The 18,478-nt window shown below is 44.6% G+C and overlaps 1 protein-coding gene across 9 annotated transcripts in view; it reads right to left on the bottom strand.

Moving 5' to 3' along the window:
- Positions 1 to 18,478, bottom strand: part of LOC126248405 (uncharacterized) — a 447,623-nt gene that overhangs the window by 44,848 nt on the left and 384,297 nt on the right. The window contains exon 1 of one of the 9 annotated variants that reach the window (XR_007545478.1): positions 16,334 to 16,472. The exons of 7 other annotated variants lie outside the window; for them this stretch is intronic. The gene's annotated coding sequence lies outside the window, so the exon portion shown is untranslated. Of the gene's footprint in view, positions 1 to 16,333; positions 16,473 to 18,478 lie in introns of those variants that run through there. One more of the 9 variants, XR_007545481.1, reaches the window with a different exon arrangement.

The following is an 18,478-nucleotide window of genomic DNA, read 5'->3' as shown; positions in this document are numbered from 1 at the left end:
CCCTTCCCTCTCACCATAGGGGTGCCTCATTCCAATGCCTCTCATCATAATTGTAATTCACAATGCTTTTAAGTTGTGTACATGGATTTCACGCACGAATTAATGAATGTATCGAAATGGAAGGTCGTCACATTCAGTATTCATTGTGAATTACAATAATGGTGAGAGAGGACGGCATTCAGCGATATCAAGTATCCCGATGGGAACCGAAAACTATTACATACATCTCGCTGTTCCTGGATCACGCTAAACGTAGTTTCTAATCAGACATTGAAACAGCTAACCACATCGTATTGCACAATCAAATTTGCAAGAGTAAAGTAAATTTTGAGCATAAACATCAACCGTTAGAACACAAAAGTTTACATTTACATCGTAAATGAAATGTAGAATCAAATATGCCGGTTCTTAATTATAAAGACAGCCACATTTGTTACTTGTCTATTACAGCGCCGTCTACCGCGAAGTGGAAACAACGGTTTGATTAAACCGCACGTAGTTTTTGGCGAAGAATCCAAATATACAATAAAAAAAGGGGAGTTTCCACTTTAATATGCAAAGTTGACTCCGCCCACGCAGGAGGGGTGGTTAGGAGATGGCCAGTCGCAGCACAGAAAGATGTCTCCTTTTCTAATATCAACTTCTCACCTAGAACATTTGTTTTCGTACGATGTGTCTTTCCCACGTGGACACTCAAGCTGCCTTGTAGTGGCATTGAAGCCTGTGTTACCACTTCTTCTTAACGTGTGACGAGGGCCTCCCGTCGGGTAGACCGCTCGCCTGGTGCAAGTCTTGCGATTTGACGCCACTTCGGCGACTTGCGCGTCGATGGGGATGAGATGATGATTAGGATAACACAACACCCAGTCCCTGAGCGGAGAAAATCTCCGACCCAGCCGGGAATCGAACCCGGGCCCTTAGGATTGACAGTCCGTCGCGCTGACCACTCAGCTACCGGGGGCTGACCACTTTTGAAATGTTAATTGCATTTCTCTCATCCGTTTCTATGCTTTTTCGTTAGCGTGTTTCGTTCCTCACACTTCCAGTTACTTTAAATTTTTGTGTAACATTTGCAAAGACAGATTGTAAAGGCTTTGCACAATCAGGAAACTCTTACATTTCAGCATTCAGTCAATGTCTGCAAAAATTGCCGTAAACGAAACCCATAATCACTTATTCGACTGTCGTATACATTATGGCAGTCTGAATATCTTGACGAGCAAGTTTGTTTAGCGCTACAACAGCAATGCACGGGCTATGAAAAACGAGTGATGGTAGGACAATGAAACTCTTTGGAAGCGTTTGTAAGGGCACGAGACAGAGAAATAACGAATAAACCAATGAAAGAAACACATTTTAATTTCTATATGAGAGGGTAACCTTTGTTAATTGCGTACCGTGTTTACGTTTCAGGTTGCAAATCCTCAGTGTGACGACCATCTGTATCCAGGACACCCTGGAACCGAACTACAGATACCATTTCACAATTGTTCACAACAATTTTCGCACATTGGACCATGGAAGCATTCTCAGCCATGGGAACAGTAACTTTTTAAACAAGAAGAAGGTGTAATTAGATGAATGACGAACACTAACTTCACTTAACGAAGGTTTATTCAGCACTTGCACATACAAGAGCGCGGAGCGAACTGCCTCCGGCCAGGACATATGCAGTACATATACAGCTACAGAACATGATTCTTGACATTTGTGGATACTTCTAGAATGTACTCGAACAGAATATAGAAATTAAAATTGTTCAGTCTAGGTGAGTGTTGAACTCGCGACCCTCCATGCAACACTTCAGTATCATAATTACTTCACCACGGTACGACACACCTTCTTCCGCCACAGCTTCTCGGTGTTACATCGTCCCAGTCCGGGAACGAGTCATCGGTCCTGCATACTCCGACTCCCGATGACTGATGCTCGCCCTGGCGGTGATCTTCTTAGAACTTCTTTTGCCGCTACGCTCTTCGTCACCTTTCAACTTGTTGCCTGTCGCTGGAGCTTCGAATTTACCTTAGCTGGCAGGATCCTTGTAGGGCTTCATTCGAAGGACGTGGACCGTATCTCTGATCTTTCGTCGTCTTGCGCCTGAGGAACTTCTCAGAGAGACCAACCTTCCGAACAGAAGGTTCCTGTAATCAACACAAAAACGCCAACTGCCATCCTTCTTCCCGACGAGAACCACTGGTGATGACCATGGGCTCTGCGAAGGCTGAATGATGTCATTCTTCATCATTTTCTCTACCTCGTCGCGAATTATTCGACGTTCCGCTGCTGACACACGGTATGCTCTCTGGCTTATTGGTTGATGGTCTCCAGTGCTAATCCGGTGCTTCGCCGTCGATTAGGTAATCACTGGAAGCAACATAAGTAAGGAGAGGAAGCTGAACAACGGATTGCCTCAAGGATCAGTTCTCTCATCCTTACTGTTCAACCTATATCTATCTGATCTACCTGACACTTCGTCCAGAAAATACTGCTATGCCGATGACCTGGCTCTAGCCGTCAAACACCAGGAAATGAAGACAACAGAAGAGATTTTAGCCAATGACCTATCTGCATTAGACAATTACTTCAAAATTTGGAGACTCCAACCCAGTGTGAGTAAAACAGAAGTGTGTTGCCTCCATCTAAATAACCAGTTGGCGAACGTAAAACTGGAGGTAAGTTTCAGAGGCAGAATTCTTCGTCACAACTGGAACCCAAAATATCTTGGTGTCATCCTGGATCGTACACTATGCTTCAAACAACACCTTCTTAACTTAGCTCAAAAGCTGAGGACTCGAAACAACATCCTCCATAAGCTATGCGGAACTACCTGGGGATCTTCAGCAACCACCCTGCGAACTTCAGCTCTGGGCTTGGTATACTCAAGTGCTGAGTATTGTGCACCTGTTTGGATGAATAGTCATCATACAAGGCTTGTTGATACCCAGCTGAATACGACAATGCGCATAATATCTAACACAATCAGATCTACTCCAGTTTATTGGCTTCCACTGTTAACCGGTATAATGCCGCCTGATCTACGCAGATGTACTGCCCTTATGAAAGAATTCCACAAGATCTCCAGGAATTCTAACCTACCCGTGCATAGCGACCTGCCACTTTTAAATCGCAAGACTGAAATCACGTCATCCAACTCTGTGCGATGCTGCTGACATGGTTGCTAAAAATTTCAAACCTCTTGAAGAATGGAAAGGTCGGTGGGAAGCAGTGACAGATGTGCACCTGCATAACATCTTCTCAGGTGCTAAACTTCCAAGTGGATTCGACTTACCACGCAAGACGTGGTCTACTCTCAACAGAATCCGTACCAGCCATGGGCGATGCAGGGATGCTCTCTTTAAGTGGAAGAAGCTGCCTGATCCAGCTTGTGACTGCGGGGCTCCATATCAAACTGTTCACCACATTGTCAGTGAATGCAGGATTCGAGCCTATCACGGCGCCAAAGAGGACTTCCTGCTAGCAACTCCAGATGCAGTGCGCTGGATTGAAGGACTGGATATTCAGTTGTAAAGACAAACTTAAGTTTCTTGTGTGTCAATATGTACATATGTATATGTAATTTCATGATATGTCGGTATTAGCCATACGCTAAATAATAAAATAAATGTGTAATTTACTCTTCACCTGTGGATTGAAGCATTCAGAGAACTCTGGAAGAATGGCAAGTAGCTTCTTCTGTTGTTCCTTAGTTAGATCTGGTGATAGTCGAGCTATAAGGTCTTGTAGTGGTAGCGCCAATTTCGCTCACAGACTCGGCATGAGAGGTTTCTATGACGCTCAGCTGTTTGGCATTTAACGGCTCAGCTTTTGCTACGCACATGCGTCTTGGAAGAATCTGCGGTTCTCGGCGACAGTTAACTATCCACAATCCGTCCTTAGAGACGACAGAGGCTGGGATGACCAAATTATTCTTCAGTGGTATGCTTCTTTTACATTCCACGATAAGATCCATGGGTTGATTCATGGCATGGCACATGACAGTTACTTTCCTAGCGCTGACTGCAGGAATGATCACTTCATCCAGCACACATAGTCTCCACACACTCGGATGCGCATCGTCCTCTCCACAGTATCTCATCTCGTCTAACATAATCTTCGAGCGACCACAATCTATAATTGCCTGAGAAGCTTTCAAAAAGTCCCATCCGAGTATGACGTCATGACTACACTCTTGTAAGACTATGAATTCTAAGGGTTGTGTATGGCCACTTACACCCACACGAATGACATATCTTCCTGTAGGTTTTACATATTTCCCATTGGCCACCTTCAGCAGAGATGTTTTGTTGTCGACGAATACGGTTTTCTGCAACTCGCGACGGTACTTCTCCGAAATGACTGAATATGATGCTCCAGAATCCACAAGAGCTTGGGCTGGTCGACCATCCACGAGGATATCGAAGTAGTATCCTATCATTTTTGTAGTGATCGACAGCGGAGAATTTTTCTCTTCGGCGGCCTCACCTCCAATGAAGGTCGCACCCTTTAGTTTTCCAGGTTGCGGCGGCTAGGTGATCGGCTGGAGCTTCTAAACGGCGATGGAGACCTTGATCGGCGTGTTGGGGAGAGCCCTCTCCAGCGGCTAGCTTGCGGCAATGGTGACCTACGTCGTCCTGCACCCACATCTTCTTGTTCATCTTCGTCGTTCAGGAATTGGCGTCGGCTAAGATCGGTCTGCTGTCTTCTGGCGCGGGCGTCATCAAATTTCCGCCGCCTTTCTGGACAATAGCGCACCACATGTCCCGGTCATCCGCAGTGGAAACATACTGGTTGATTATCCTGGGTCATCTAGACGTCAGTCTTCCTTGATGCCCAAATAGGTTCCTCATGCGGCATTGTAGGGACGTAACTTTGCCTGGGTCTCGACTTTTTCACCGTTTGAAAGGAAAATGAAGGACGAGAGATTGGGTTCAATGTCTGTTCTACTTCCTCCCTTATGAGCTCTTGAAGCGTTTCGGTTTTTTGCTCGCCGTGCAATCCAAGTGCCTTCTGAACTTCCTCTCTCACTATCTGACGAAGAACACTTGTGAAATCAGTTCCTTCCTCCATCACAGACATCGATACGACGTTTGGAAGCCATTCAAACTTTTTGCGTGTAATTCTTTTTTGATGCATTGTCTCGATATACTGTCACCATTTTATGAAGTCGTCTGCTGTCGAAACCTCCTTCAGGAGTAGGGCTTGATACATGTCCTTAGCAACACCCTTCACGAGATGTGCAACCTTATCTTCCTCCTTCATTCTAGGATCCACTATTTTCCACAGCTCCAAGACGTCTTGAATGTAGGATGCTATAGTTTCTCCTGGATGCTGTGCCCTGCACTTTAATTTATCTTCAGCCTTGTACTTCTGTCGTTGTGTGTCGCCGAAATACTTGCGCAGTTCCGCCTGGAATACTTCCCAACTTGTGAACTTCTGCTCGTTGTTCTCATACCAATGCTTGGTAGTGCCCTCCACGCAGAAAAATACGTTAGTCAAACACACAGTGTCATCCCGTTTGTTAAATTTGGCTATTCGCTCATATACCATATACTTGTTTGGATCTTGGCCATCGTCACCAGGGACCCCGGAAGGATGTCTCATGTGGTGGCACACAGTTGCTGTCATCGTAACGTCCTCTTCTTCTTCTGTCTCCGATAGATTGCGATCTGTTGAATATGGTTCGAACTCGGGTTTCTCGCCACGTAAACGGCGGCTCCGTCGTGACCTGATGGGAGTCACTGTCTTGTCGATAATGTGCGCTATCACAAGTTCAAATACCCAGTGCCTCCACCAGAATACTGTCACGTAGAAGAAGGTGTAATTAGATGAATGACGAACACTAACTTCATTTAACAAAGGTTTATTCAGCACTTGCACATACGAGAGCGCGGAGCAAACTGCCCCCGGCCAGAACACATACGGTATATATGCAGCTACAGAACATTCCAGTACAATGATTCTTGACATTTGTGGATACTTCTAGAATGTACTCAAACCGAATATAAAAATTAAAATTTCACATCTCAGGTGAGTATTGAACTCACACCCCTCCATGCAATAGTCTACTATCATAACCACTACACCAGAGTGACTGTACTACTGCATTTATTCTTTGACAATATTCTCACTTGAAAGGAATGAAACAGAACAACGATAAGGGTATAAAAGTAGTTCGATTTGCGTTATCACACAGATAGAACACCAGGAGAGGCTGGTCACCTGAAGTGACCACCTAAAAGCACATAGTTTAACCATAAATAAATCAAAAGTGGTTGCCATGACAATTAGCAGCCAGAAGAAAAAAGAAAGATCACGCTTGAAGATACACAGCTGGAAACAGCAGACCAGTAAAAATATCTTGGATGCACCGTTTCAAGCTATAACAGGGTAGAGCAACAGATCGATAAACAAGCTCAAAAACCAGATCAGTTCTATCACCTATTCTGAAATGAACAAGTCCCCTTAACATCTAAATAGGCTCTCCCTCAGCCATACGTTATCGCCATAATAACAATGGCTGAGAAATCTGCACAGTGAGCAGTCAGTACGCAGACTGCCATGCGGAGGATCTGAGAAGAAAAGATCATGGTAGTTGTTGCGGGCAATAGAACAAAAGTGCTTTTGATTTGTTACTGACTAGAAAGAACAATTCTTTTTAAGTTTTAGCTGCTATACTGCAACGGTATCGAGAGGAGAGGGTGAAATAGTAGGGGCGGTGATAGTTTTCCCCTCTCTACTATCGTCCTCTGAAAACAGCGCAGTGGTCACAGTACTTTAGATGGGTCTTTGTTTGCTGTTAGAGTAATCAGATTATCTTTGTGATGAGGAAGTGTGTTGATTTCACCCTGGACGATGAGGCAGGCAGTAATTCAAAAATGGTTCAAATGGCTCTGAGCAATATGGGACTTAACATCTGAGGTAATCAGTCTCCTGGAACTTAGAACTACTTAAACCTAACTAACCTAAGGACATCACACACATCCATGCCCGAGGCAGGATTCGAATCTGCGACCGTAGCAGGCAGTAATTGTGAAACTGTTAGTAGAGTACTTTGGTATTGCAGAATATGTACGTATAGGAGAGAAACGTGTTGTTTATGTCACAAAAAGTAAAAGTTGACAGAAGAGGATGCCGTAATAGCAGAGGTTTCTACACTTTTAATAGATGAAGAGGCATCAAGTCAAGAGTCATCATATGAAGAGGCATCAGATGAAGAAAATGACAGTGCCATGACAGTGAGCAATGAAACAATGTCATCAGCGGCGGATTTCCAGGGAAGCAGCGGTTCATCTAATCAGCCATCACCTCCAAGAAAACAAATGAAGTTTCCAGAAGGATATCTGGCTGATGTGTACAAGACAAGGACAAAACAACCATGGGAAAAAGATGGAAATGTTGATCCTCCCTGTCTGCGTCGTCCTCGATTATCATTTGATATGACACCGCGCCTGAAAATTACAACAGTGTTGGTACAGAAAAGGAAAATAAATATCAAGAATGTGTTGCAAAATTTTGAAAACAGGCTAAAACAACGCCATTCGTCGAACCCAAAAATTCTGCAGGATATGATAAATCGTGAATTACATGATAATTTTACTGGAAAGAGACAGGAAAACGCAATAATACGTGACCACACATAGAGACTTTGGGCACTGAAAACAAAGAGGAGAATTTACCCTCACAATTCACTGCACTTCGGAGCTTCAAGCTCGTGGGTAAAGAAATTTAAAAGTAAGAATAAGATTGTCTGTCGGAAAATAACCCAAATATTAGCAAGTGGTTGCTTGAAGGGACTGCTGATATTCAACAGAAAGGTCATAAAATCGTCATCAGAACAAGATTTGATGAAGAGTTACGATCAATACAAGTCTCGCAGTAAAGGGAAGCAATCATGTCTTTGGTGCGGTTGGATCCTTATCGGCAAACACACGCTCTTGTATGATAATGCCTGGGATCTTGATGGATGATACCCTGCTGTCCCATTTGTAGGTCCTTGTATCGGAGCCCACCGGGCATTTTCCTGCAAATATGAATATAAATTTACCGAACATCAAGGCGTTTGCTAACAAATTTACTGATATAACGAAGAGGGATTTAAAAATCTTCCCAAAACAAGTAATATGGCCAGTTACATAAGAAAAAACTAAAGCTCTTCTTTTTGTGGACTCGTAGACAGCCAACAGAGATGTGTAATCTGCTGACGCTTCCTTCTTCGATCCATACAAAAATTTTGTGAAATTTATCACAGATACAATTATGGTAACTTGTACAGAGACATTAACATGTGGCGTAATGGCCACTTCTTACGCCTTCAATCGTTTGTGTATTTTCAGTTCTCGACTCTGGTGTCTACAATAGCCAAGTGGATGAGTCCCCTGTCCTGATTGGTAATAATTTGTTACATCAGATGTACTTTGCTGTTTAGGTTTTGTAAACAGTTATTTTACCGTGTGATGGTCTCACAGGTCTACATTTACCTAATTTTCACCTGTGGCTATGGAGCCTATGGGTCGTAGAGATAGTATTTCATTATGCCTCATGGCCTTTCAAAACAATATTCAGTCGTTCTTTTAAATGGCTGATGCTCGCAGAAAGTGATGAACAGGCCGATCTTTTATACCGTGTACCAACTCTAGGGATTGATCGATGGGAGGATACGGAACAAAAAAGGTCTAATGAACTTATGTCTGGAAATACATGGTTTCCATGTTAGAGACCATTTATTCAGTCATACTTTGCTACAGAGTCTGCGGTGTAATAAGCGCTGTACCATGCAGCCACAGTTGCAGTATGCATGGTTTCCTCCTAGAAGGTGGTACTGTTCCTCATACGTCATGCCCTAGCGCTCTCTCCTGCCATAGTAATTGACAATGTCGTGTCCGATTCACTTCTCTTGCTGACTCGCCTTGTAGTGGGTGTGATACAGCGTTGTACACAGTGGTTCCGCATTCCAGTCGAGAGCTTGCCGATATGGTGTTTATTTACGGAAAGGCAAATGGTGACGGGCGGCGGGCAGCAAGGCTGTATCAGGAGACCTACCCCGCCAACAACAACCACAGTATTCAGTGTTTGCAGCTGGGTTTCGCCGTTTGTCTGAGACAGGAAGCAGGATATCACGAAGGACCTACCAGAAATGTTCGGAGACCAGACTTCCAGTAAAATGTGATTAACACTGTAGAAGGCGACCGCCGTGTCAGTACTTGGCAGTTGGCCCGCCAGTACAGGGTAAGCCAGACGACGATATGGAACATTCTCCATGACAATTGTTACTACCCTTATTACTTACAGCTGTGCAGGGCTTACTAGCGACAGACTTTCCACATGGGTAGCAGTTTTGTCACTGTTTTCTTCACCTGGCAACCACGATTCAGGGATCTGTGTCATCCATCCCATTCACAGATGAGGCCACCTTTACGCGGAGTGGTATCTTCAACTTTCGTAGCAGTCATCTGTGGGATAGTATGCAGAACCCACATAGTGTGGTGACAGCGAATCATCAGCATTGGTACAGCCGGAGTGTGTGGACCGAGATAACTGGCGATCGTATTTTGGGGCCAGTCTTCCTTCCACGTCGCCTAACAGGCCGGATCCATCGGCGTTCTTTGCTGGCGCCTTTGCGTGCCCTGCTGGAGAAGTACCACTGATGATTCGAAGGGCTATGTGGCTCCTACATAATGGTGCTCCAGCCCACTTCGCCATTAAAGTCCGGACGCCTCTCAATCGTGTCTTCCCTGGTCGATGGATCGGACGAGGTGGTCCTATTGGATGCCTTGCTCGTTCACCAGATCTCAACCCGTGCGATTTCTGGTTATGGAGCCATCTCAAAAGTATCGTGTATGCAGCGCCCATTCCAGATGTGGAGACACTGGAGCAGAGTATTCATTCTGCCTTGGATACTGTTCGGATGCAGCGTGGCCGATGTGAACGTGTGAGACAGGAAATGCTACGGTGCGTACATGCATGCGTTGAGGCACATGGAAACCATTTTCACCACACACTGTAACCGTGGCTGCATGGTACAGCGTGTATAAGACCGCAGTCTCTGTAACAATGTATACTGAATAAATGGTCTCTAGCATGGAAACCATGCATTTCCGGACATAAGTTCATTAGATCTTTTCTGTTCAGTATCCTCTAATCGATCAATCCCTAGAGTTGGTACAGGGTGCAAAAAATCACCCTGTATATACTTCCACTCAAACGGTTTAAATTTAGATTTAAATAAACAATATATAATAACACTAACCCATGTAAAATAAAAACTACCATCGCTAAATACTGGGATTAAGACTGAGAATCATTGAAAATTCACGCATAATCACATTTACTCACAAGAACTCTAATCCTGATTTTAGAACCGGTAGATGTCCCATTGCCCGCCCCCACCCTCTCCAGGGAACCGTGTCCCTTATGCTGGGGTGTTTTGCAGGCTTCATCTGATACAGATAGCCGCGTCGTAGGTGCAACCACAACAGAGGGGTATCTGTTGAGAGACCACACAAACGGGTAGTTCTTGAAGAGGGTCAGCAGCCTTTTCAGTAGTTGCTGACGTAAGTCTGGATGGTTGACTGATCTGGCCTTGTAACATCAGCAAACGTCAACATGGTTTTGCTTTGCTGGTACTGCAAACTGCTGAAAGTAAGGTGAAACTACAGCCGCCATTTTTCCCGGGGGCATGCAGATCTACTGTTTGGTTAAATGATAATGGTATCCTCTTAGGTAAAATATTCTGGAGGGGAAAGTAGTCCCCTGTTCGGATCATCGGACGGGGACTACTCAGGGGATGACGTCATTAGAAGACACAAAACTGGCTTTCCACGAGTCGGAGCGTCGAATGTTAGACTCCTTAATCGGGCAGAAAGGTTAGGAAATTTAAAAAGGGAAATGAATAGTTTGAAGTTAGATATGTGAGAATTAGCGAAGCTCGCTGGCAGGAGGAACAGGACCTCTGGTCAGGTGTGTACAGGGTTATAAATACAAAATCAAGTAGGGATAATACAGATGTAGGTATAATAATGAATAAGAAAATAGGAATGCGATAAGTTACTATGAACAACCGAGAGAGATATGAACCCAACACCCACCGCAGTAGTACAAGTCTATATGCTAACCAGCACCGCAGATGATGAAGAGACTCAGTCAATGTTTGATGAGACAAAACAAGTTACTCAAGTAGTTAAGGCACAAGGCCCGACCCGGCGAGTGCAGCAACTCGACGTAACATGGACTCAGCGAGTCGATGAAAGTCCCATGCAAAAATACTGAGCCTTGCTGCCTCTACGGCCACCCATAATTGCAAAAATGTTGCCAGTGCAGGATTTTGAGCACGAACTGAACTCTCGATTTTGCCCCATAAATATTCGATGGGTGGCCAAATCATTCGTTCAAATTGTCCAGAATGTTCTCCTAACCAATCGCGAACAATTGTGGCCTGGTGACATGTCACCCATAAAAATTCCATCGTTATTTCGAAACATGAAGTCCATGAATGGCTGCAAATGGTGGCCAAGTAGCCCAACAGAACGACTTCCAGTCAATGATCGGTTCACTTGGACTAGAGGGCTCAGTCCATTCCATGTAAACACAGCCCACACCATTATGGAGGCACCACCAGCTTACACAGTGCCTTGTTGACAACTTGGGTCCATGGTGCGTGGGGGCTGCACCACACTCGAACCCTACCATCAGTTCTTACCAACTGAAATCGGGTTCAAATGGCTCTGATCACTATGGTACTTAACATCTGAGGTCATCAGTCCCCTAGAACTTAGAACTACTTAAACCTAACTAACCTAAGGACATCACACACATCCATGCCCGAGGCAGGATTCGAACCTGCGACCGTAGCGGTCGCGCGGTTCCAGACTGAAGGGCCTAGAACCGCTCGGCCACTACGGCCGGCCTGAAATCGGGACCTATATGACCAGGGCACGGTTTTCCAGTCATCTAGCGTCCAACCGACATGATTACGGGCCAACGTTCGGGGTACATGAAAGGAACCTCCACGAAGATTGCAATAAGAAAAGACCAAGAAATGAGTAGCAATCGTGTGTACCCTGGGCAACGTCAGAAGAAGCGTGCTGACGGCAAATCCTTTCACAGCCGGTCTCCATTCAAATGGGAAATGACAAGCTATCACAGCTTCTATTTTTTGGAAATGCTTACTGGACTGGCAGTACCTGGACCGTGCACTGAAGAAAATAAAAACCATTTCTGCAGTCAGATGCTATTTATGTACAATTGAAAAATCAGTTAATCCATGTTGAACCGTCCTGTAAACAAACGTATGCTGCGTCATTGTTCATTGGCTACAATGCTCAAGCATCTGGCGTTGTAAGACCACTGAAAGCAGCTCTTATTTATGCCTCAGTATTTTGTTGTTATTCCAGCGCGAATGATTTTTTACCGTCTTGTCTTTAGACTTCAACACAGCTGGTAAACCTGATTCCAAAAATAGAATCAATGTCTTTGTCTCGTGCAACGTAAGGAAATGAAAAGTACAATTATAAGAAAAAAACTATTCCTGGAAAAGGATATTTTCTCATTTCTTAATTATAGTCCTTCTGCTTTTATTTCTAAATAATAATGTATGCACTATTAATAATTTATGAGGCTCAAATAAAATATGTTCTTTTATACAAACTTCTAAAACCTCCCCATCATCCACGTACCGCTTCCAGGGGGTGCATCCTTCATTGGACCAAACAGATGGAAGTTGGAAGGTTCGGGCTGTAGGGTGGATGAGGAGCAACAGTCCAATGAAGTTTTTTGAGTTCCTCTCACGTGCGCAGACTTGGGTGGGGTCATGTATTGTTGTGGAGGACGAGAAGTCTGTTTGCATTTTTGTGGCGACGAACAGGCTGAAGTCGTTTCTTCAATTTTCTAAGGGTAGCACAAAACACTTCAGAGTTGACTGTGGCACCTTGGGGGAGGGCATCAAACAGAATAACCCTAACAGATGACTATCGCTATGACTTCACCCGCTGAAGGTGTGGCTTTGAACTTTTTCTTTAGAAAAGAGACGGTGTGGCGCAACTCTAGGGATTGCCGTGTTTATCCGGTTCGAAGTGATGAATCCATGTATTATCGCTTGTGACAATGTTCGACAGAAAATGTTAACGATCAGCCCCGGAACACGCAAGCAGTTCCGCGTAGATGGTCCTTCGCTGCTCTTTATAGTCTTACGTTACGCGCCGAGAAACCCAGCGGACTCATACCTTTGAGTACCCCAATTGCTGGACGAGTGTGACCAATACCAACAGAGACGTCCGGTTTTGCAGTGGGTATTTGATTGTGATGCGTCGATCACCTCGAATGAGAGTGTCTGCACGTTCCAACACTGCAAGAGTCACAGTTGTGTGCGGCCGGCCGACACGCGGGAGATCGGACAGGTCTGCGCGACCTTGTTGCTATGATGACAGACGCCTCGCCAACGACTCACCGTACTTTTGTTCACTGTCAGGTTTCCGTAGACATTCTGCAAGCGCCTATAAATATCTGCGATGCTCTGGTTTACCGCCAAAAGAAACTGCTTGCAACGCATCTCCGTTACAGACGCCATTTTGAAGGTTACGTATAGCGCCGCCACCTATCGGAACTTGATGAAACTATAGGTACTGATGCAGGAATATTCTACGATGTCCCACAACAGACTCTGCATTTTTCAACCGAAATGGGCCGAGAAAAAAATTGTGTTGCATTACTCATTGAACGCACCTCGTAGTTCCATAAGTGCAGACAGAGTTCGGCTACCCGTCCCTCCAGAAATTGCACCGGAAAGCGTAGCCTGCTACTGGACAGGGAGCAGATTTTCTATAGTCGGGAATTTCGTGCCGCTTCAGTGAATGACTGACTTCCTGCGGCTGACCGTGAAGCATGGATGGAGCTGCCTGCCTTCCGTTTCTGTCGTAAGTTATTGATATATTTGCACATAAACAACATCAGAAATTTTCGTGTTTGTGAGTGATTCAGTGGGGTTAGAAATACAAAGAACGAGAAGAGAGACTCAAATCTATTGCTATTTTTCAACATAATATCCAAATTCGTAATAGTGAATTCCGTAAAAAAAAACATTTAAAGCTCTAAGGCGTTATTTTCGTGTACATAACGTGGTAACTAATGTCGTGTTGTTGTTGTAGTCTTCAGTCCGAATACTGCTGTGGTGCAGCTCTTCACGCTAGTCTATCATGTGCAAGCCTCTTCATCTCTGCATGTCTACTGCAACCTACATTCATTTGAACCCTCTTACTTATCCGAACACTGACCTCCGTCTACAGTTTTCACCACTGGCACTTCACTCCATTACCAAACTGACGAGTCCTTCGTGCCGCAGGACGTGTCCTGCCAACAGACCCTTCGTTTTAGTCAACTTGTACTATAAATTTCTGTTCTCCCTAATCCGGCTCGGTACTTCCCTTATTCATTATTTGATCTACCCATCTAATCTTCAGCATTCTCCTGTAGCAGTACATCTCAAAAGCTTCTATTCTATTTTTGTCTGAACTGTTTACAGTCCAACATTCATCTCCGTACAAGGCTACATTCCAGAAAAATCCCTTCAAAAAATAATTCCTAACACTTAAGTTTATATTCGATAATGACACATTTCTTTTTTTTTCAGAAATTGTTTTCTTGTGATTGCCTGTTTGAATTTTCTATCCTCTGTACTTCGGCTATCTGTTATTTTGCGCTCAAGTAGCAAAACTCATCTATTACTTCTAGTGTCTCATTTCCTAAGTCCCCCAGCATCACCTTATATAATTCGACTACATTCCACGACATGGCGGTCAAAAGCCAGGTAGCTATTACTGCCACTGACAGAATCGATAATCGATATCCTGAAGCCAGCTATATGTCTGCATATTGGAGTAATACTGTGAATGTTTATGTGCAGTTGCAAACCGAATTCTGCAATGAATTTGAGAAATTGCTCCAGGAACCTGTTTAGTTCTCAGTGCTTGTGATGTAGTGGTGCAATTCTGCAATATAACGTAATGCTTCTACCTGTCAATATGTGGAAATGAAGCTCCCAATCAATAAATCGTTGGTAAAACCTCTGGAATGCTGAGAGATGGTTCAAATGGCTCTGAGCACTATGGGACTTAACATCTGTGGTCATCAGTCCCCTAGAACTTAGAACTACTTAAACCTAACTAACCTAAGGACATCACACAACACCCAGCCATCACGAGGCAGAGAAAACCCCTGACCCCGCCGGGAATAGTACCCGGGAACCCGGGCGTGGGAAGCGAGAACGCTACCGCACGACCACGAGATGCGGGCAATGCTGAGAGAATGTGAAACAATTAGTGCAACATAATAATATAACAAAACAGTCCATTCCGCCGCAGTTCCTCACACCTTTTCCTTTCCAGTGCGACCGCAGCTTGCATGAGGTCGAAGAACGACATATTGTATTTCAGATACAAGTTTTTTGCTGCACTATTTATTTATTTACTCGTAGTGATACAAGTTACATAACGAGATCGTTACGGCGTTTTGCCGTTATCAAGTGTACCTGTGAAGATGGTGTAACAGGTATAACCACGAGTAAATAAATAAATAGTGCAGTAAAAAACCTTGTGCTTAAAATACATACACTTTGCTTTCTCAGAAGAAGCAAGTGAGACAAGATTATGGCTCAAAATGGCTCTGTGCACTATGCGACTTAATTTCTAAGGTCATCAGTCCCCTAGAACTTAGAACTACTTAAACCTCACTAACCTAAGGACATCACACACATCGATGCCCGAGGCAGGATTCGAACCTGGGACCGTAGCAGTCACGCGGTTCCAGACTGTAGCGCCTAGACAAGATTATGTATCCATAGTTTTCAATTTACTGAATCATTAATTTTATATTATATCGTTAACTTATGTTTTCAAATGCATGTAATAAAAAAAGTTTGACACCGAGCAGAGCATACTGGAAAACGTATTATTATTATTATTTTTTAAAAGATAAAATGCTCCTGTTAGCAGACAAGATAGTTTAGAAGAAGAAAATTTATTTCATTTCGTTTTTAAGGACTACAATGACCTACAAAGTGAATTGCAAATGAACTTTTCGATCCCTGTTCAGACGGAGTAAGAAAAGTTGCCAGGTATGAAAACAAGATGCGATCCGGCGGATGTAACAAGAAAACTTATTAGAATTAAATGCGTAATGAACGAAATAAACCATAGAGAACTAGACTGGTTTGTCCATTGAGATCATCGGAAAAAACTACAGGGGGAAGATCCGTCGTGGTGTTAGTAACTACGGACGCCGCTAGCCTGAGATTTGACGAGCTGTAACATAAACAACGCGAGCCGTTGGTAGCTGTGGTGCTCACCCTGGTGAAGCAGGAGCAGCCAGCATCCCACGTGCGTACCGCTGCCGGCTTGCGAGCCACTGGCCAGCAGCGCATTGGCAGCTGGGAGTCCCCACCTCCACACGGAAGGGGCGGAGCCGCCCTCTCTGCATACTTCTCGACACGTTTCATAACCGCACTGTGCTGCAGCGATTTTCTCATTAGGAACGAAGCGAGAACTCTGCCCACGGAAAGACCACGTCAGCAGTTCCCAAAGTGTTTCCACGACGGCTCCAAAGCGTGACTCATCTTTACGTGGCTAGCACAACTTTTAATATTCTCACCAGTGACAACTCGTCTCTTTTTGAGCTCACGGACAACCCTAGCAGATGCCTGAGGAGTGAATTTTATTTGCGTTTCTGGCGCTACGGCCAGTCAGCTAGGGCACTGGCCGTCTTTCTCACCTCATGACGCACGTTGGCTCCTGGCCATCCAGCCTCTCTCAAAATTTCGTCACCCGCATTCTTCTCAATATCCACAGCACCACTCAGTCGGTTCCGAGACAAACACAGTACAATCTTAGCGTGCTTTTCAGTATCACCATTATCATCAGCAGGAGCAGCCATTTGACTACTGCTACATAAGGACCTCCTGTTCATATTTTCATGCATTACATCCACATATACAGCATGCTTGAGAAGGAATACCAAATATTTCTACACATGTTAGTGTAGAAAAAATGGTTCAAATGGCTCTGAGCACTATGGGACTCAACTGCTGTGGTCATAAGTCCCCTACAACTTAGAACTACTTAAACCTAACTAACCTAAGGACAACACACACATCCATGCCCGAGGCAGGATTCGAACCTGCGACCGTAGCGGTCGCGCGGTTCCAGACTGTAGCGCCAAGTCCTGAGTATGCCGATATGGTTCTTGTACACGGATTCTTTATTGGAAAAGCTGCTGCTCCTTGTACAGAATATGGCAGACGATTTCTTAACCTCAAAGTAACAGTCAAGCTTATTTTCACTAAACTGAGTGAAACTAGTGCAGTGCCCACCTGTCAAATTTCATCTGACCGTGCAAATGAATAGACTGTGGATGAAGTAGGAGACATTATTCCTTTGATAAGACATAGTTCTGTAAGAGGCGCACGTAGAATTTCTGCATGTGCCGGTGTTCGACACAAAAATATAGCGGACATTACACATGCGTTAAAAAACGTCAAAATAACCTCAGAAGAGCTACACGTGACGCTGTAAAGAGAATTCGAAAGTGTGTTGAAGTCGGAGGTGGACTTTATGAAAATCAACTTTGAACTTAATCATTTGCCTTTGATTAGCATCTTTTGTGAGTATTTCTTTGGGTTACAGTATAACACGTACACTATCCTATCAAAACTACACTGCTGGCCACCGAAAATGCAACACCAAGAAAGACAAGAGGTAGCACAACAAGATTTATTTTGTAGATAACATGTTGACCAAGTATCAAACGATTACGTTTACAGACGTCTGTGACATGTGGTTCCTGCCAGAATCAGTAGCCAGAGTAGCCGCCATTGTTGGAGATCACCGCTGCCACACGTCTCGGCATTGAGTGAAAGAGACGTTGGATGTGTTCCTGGGGTACAGCAGCCCAAGCAGCTTCCACACGTTGCCAAAGATCATCTGGTGTGGCAGCTGGGGATGTAATCTGGGTCACTCGTTGAGCAACCATGGACCACATGTTTTCTATCGGCGAAAGATCCGGAGTGCGAGCCGGCCAGGGAAGCAATTCAATCTGGTTATTGACGAAGAACCTTTGGACAATGCGTGCCACGTGTGGTCGCGCATTATCCTGTTGAAATATGGCTGTGGCCGAGCCCTGAAGGTAAGAAAGGACAACTGGCTCCAGCACCTCGGATATGTAGCGCCGGCTATTTAAAGTACCGGCAATGCGTACTAGAGGCGTGCGAGAGTAATATCCAATGACGCCCCATACCATAATACCCGGTGCAAGACCAGTGTGGCGGTGCATAATGCAGCTGTCCAGCATCCTCTCTCCACGGTGTCTCCACACTCGAATCCGACCATCGTGGTGCTGCAGACAGAAGCGTGCCTCGTCAGTAAAGACAACGTCATTCCATTCTGCCGTCCACATCCGTCTGTCATCACACCATTGGCGACGGAGACGTCTGTGGTTC

The sequence above is a fragment of the Schistocerca nitens genome, chromosome 3 (assembly GCF_023898315.1).
Source record: "Schistocerca nitens isolate TAMUIC-IGC-003100 chromosome 3, iqSchNite1.1, whole genome shotgun sequence".
Classification (NCBI taxonomy): domain Eukaryota; kingdom Metazoa; phylum Arthropoda; class Insecta; order Orthoptera; family Acrididae; genus Schistocerca; species Schistocerca nitens.
Note: the sequence above shows the minus strand (reverse complement) of the source record. Positions and strands in the feature narration are given on the sequence as shown.